Source organism: Peromyscus leucopus, chromosome 15 (assembly GCF_004664715.2).
Source record: "Peromyscus leucopus breed LL Stock chromosome 15, UCI_PerLeu_2.1, whole genome shotgun sequence".
Lineage (NCBI taxonomy): Eukaryota > Metazoa > Chordata > Mammalia > Rodentia > Cricetidae > Peromyscus > Peromyscus leucopus.
This window is the reverse complement of record NC_051076.1, coordinates 11,523,398-11,527,066: the sequence shown is the minus strand read 5'-3', so window position 1 is coordinate 11,527,066 and position 3,669 is coordinate 11,523,398. Positions and strand designations below refer to the sequence as shown.

At 46.7% G+C, this 3,669-nt stretch overlaps 1 pseudogene; it reads right to left on the bottom strand.

The window, feature by feature from the left end:
* Nucleotides 1-284: 284 nt before the first annotated feature.
* On the bottom strand, nucleotides 285-1,515 carry LOC114698234 (annotated as a pseudogene).
* Nucleotides 1,516-3,669: the final 2,154 nt, after the last annotated feature.

Here is a 3,669-nt window from a genome sequence, read left to right as displayed (position 1 = left end):
TTATTATTGTTTGTTTGTTTATTTGTTTTCGAGACAGGGTTTCTCTGTGTAGCTTTGCGCCTTTCCTGGGACTCACTTGGTAGTCCAGGCTGGCCTCAAACTCACAGAGATCTGCTTGCCTCTGCCTCCCGAGTGCTGGGATTAAAGGCGTGCGCCACCACCGCCCGGCCCCCTTTTTTTTTTTTTTTTAAAGGACTGATTTATTTTACAAAAGCCTACTTCTGAGCCAGCCAAGTTCAGCTTTAGAAGGGTATAGCTTCAACTCTGGAGAGTGCATCTGCATTTCATTCAAAGCCACTGATTACGTGGGCGATATCTCAGTTGGTGTCTGCTGACAACGGTCCTTCTAGTTCAACACTCCTTGCAGTTACAGAGCAATTTGAAACCAGTTATAGGATCGGGCATCGCAGAAATACAACACTGGCAGGCAATGTTCTACACACTCTCTCTCAGGCCTCTGGTTGCTTCTCCGCAGGCTGAGCCACGTATACATCATGACCAGTGGCCAGTGAAGGGGCTTCATAAGTGACATCAAGCACATCCACTTAACCAAGGAAGCTTTCTCCGTTAGCATATCTTCCAGTGACCATGTTCCTCCTTTGAGGGTTCATCTTAGAGCTATTGCTGTACACGGCCCTTGTCAATTAAAAATGAATAGCTTTAGGGCTATAGCTGTGTCCATCTCCCAACGGCTCATTATCAGTTACCGTCTAGCTGAGAACTTGCTTCCAATACTGGAAATCATGGAAGTCTTCTGAGGCACCCAGGCTGGTGCTGTGTTGACTGGCATAATGCAAGAGACATTGTGGAAATGAGCCTGGGAACTGTGGGAGACCAGGGTGTCTGCAGCAATCACCACTTCACCATTGGGCTCCACCCCAGTACTAATGTTCCTGCCACCACGGGGTTCTGGATTCATGTGACTGACCCTGGCAGAGCATGGTGCCGAGGTGAGCCTGGCACAGTGGAAACTGCCCCTGAACCAGTCTACCAGTCCAGTATCCCACTGCTGCGCCCAAAACGACTCATAGCCCAAACACAGTGGCTTTCACAGTCAGCATGGTACAAGTGGCGAGTAGTTTAGATTTTCTGCTTGTTTGTTTACGTTGGAGTGATGTCTCCCACTCAGCCCACGCTGGCAGTAACACTCACTATGTCCCAGGATGGCCTTGAACTCACAGTAATCCTCCTGCTTCAAACCCTAGTGCTGAGTTAACAGTTGTGGGCCATTATGCCTGGCCATCCTGACATACTTTGAGTGACAGTGTTAGTTTTCTAAGTCTGCCTTCACAAATGACCACAAAAAGATGAATGATAAAGAAATCCCTCCCTGGACTTTCTGAGGTCAGGGGCACTGAGTGAGGATGCTCGGGCTTGGTCTCTTCTGGAAACTCAAAGAAACTGTCACATGCCCCTATCTTGACTCCTAAGAACTTTTGTCTGCTCCTGGCCTCCCATATCTGTCACTGTGCAACTAACCTCAGCCTCCATCCACACATTGTCCTTCTTGCCCATTTCCTCTCCTCTTCACATGACTGGCTTTTGTGCCACCCAAATCTAGCATGATCTCTTTATCTTTGCTTCTGAATGACGTCACATTGCAAGGTCTGTGTGGACCTGCACTAGAGGAAGCTCACTATTCAACCTACCACAGACAGCCTATGGGGTTTCCAGACAGAACGAATGAGAGGAATAGAATTGAAGAGGGACCCATGATGGTCTCTAGGAAAACACACTTAAAGTGTGGTAGTTTGAATGTAATTGGCCCCCATAAACTTATAGGAAGTGGCACTATTAGGAGGTGTGGCCTTATGGAGGAAGTGTGTCACTATAGGGGTGGGCTTTAAGGTCTCCTATGCTCAAGCTACACCCAGTGTGGACACAGACTCTTCCTATTGTCTGCAGATTAAGCAGATCTCTCAGCTCCTTCTCCAGCACCATGTCTGCCTGCACACTGTCATGTCCCACCATGCGGATAATGGACTGAACCTTTGAACTGTAAGCTAGCCCAATTAGATGTTTTCCTTTATAAGAATTGCCATGGTCGGGCTGGAGAGACAGCTCAGAGATTAAGAGCACTGGCTGCTCTTCCAGAGGTCCTGTGTTCAATTCCCAGCAACCACATGGTGGCTCACAACCATTTGTAATAGGATCTGGTGCTCTCTCTGGTGTGTAGGCATGCATGCAGGCAGAACACTGTAATCATAATAAATAAATAAATCTTAAAAAAAAAAAATTTGAGCCAGGCGGTAGTAGTGCACACGTTTAATCCCAGCACTCGGCAGAGCCAGGCAGATCTCTGTGAGTTCGAGGCCAGCCTGATCTACAGAGCAAGACCCAGGACAGGCACCAAAACCAAAATTATACAGAGAAACCCTGTCTCAAAAACCAAAAAAAAAAAAAAAAAAAAAATTGCCGCTCCTGCACAATGTGATCTTGAGTATCCTTTCCTAGAAAAGGAAATAGGATAATGAAGACCTGAAGACCTATGCATGTAGGAGCAGAACGCTGCCCCTTAGCTCTGTCAACTAACCTACCCTGCCATGTCTGTCTCCACATTGTTCTGTACTGTTCCTCACAATGCAGTGATCTCTTGAGGGTAACATTGGTCTTGACTTTTTATACAGTTTTCTATTATTTAAAAAGTGAGCACAGTGGTACCCTGGGGCCAGTTCCTTAAACTATAAAGAATAGTGGCAATACCAACCTTGAGAAAGTGTGGGGAGGTTGACAGGCAGTGTAAAAGCTGTACATGTAGAAGTGTCTGTGCATAGTCTTGGACTTGGGTAACGCTTCCACTCAACAACTGAGTCCTGCTGGCTGTCAGGCTATGCCATCTCAAGTCAGAATTGAGCATCTGAAATGTAAAATTACAGATTTCAACATGTGAAGAGAGAACCCCAAACAAGCAGCTTTCCAGACATTAGTTGGATTAGCAAGTGGAATCAATGATATTGCAAAATAGGATACATCCTGCCAGAGGTCATGTGTTCAAATGCTAAAATGGGGATAGCAAGGTTGATCTGGTATAGACCCACAACTCCAGTTACCTAGTGGGATGAGGCAAATGTATGAGAAACTCAAAACCAGCGTTGGCCCAGAGTAAGTTCAAACCAAGCCAGTGCATCTTATCAAGATCCTTGCACAAAACAAAAAAGTGTAAGGACTGGGAATGTACGCCTGTCTAGCATGCAGGAGGCTCTGGGTTCAATCCCTGCTACAACAAAGTAAATAAATAAATCAATTAAATTAAGTAGGAATAACAGGGACTGATAGCCAGGGATCCTGACACCTCTCCAGGGCACATTTCTATTCAAGACTGCAAACCCGGGCTGTGGAAATGACTCATTGTGTAAAGTGCTTGCCAAGCAGCTGTGAAGACCTGACTTGCAAGGGCTGGTGCCCTTGTAAATGCTGGGTGGGCGTGACGGCCCTCCTGGCAGCCCAGTGCTCAGGAAGAAGAGGCAGGTGGTTTCTGGAGCAAGCTTGCCAGTAGACCAGACAAATCATCACGCTCCGGGTTCAAGTGAGAGACTTAGTCTTAACACACAAGGCAGAGGGAGACCAGCCCAAAAAGACTCCCAACCAGGAAGACACGTCAACCTCTGGCTTTCATATTAATGTACACACACCAGCTCCTACACATGTGGTACGTGCATGTGTACAAGC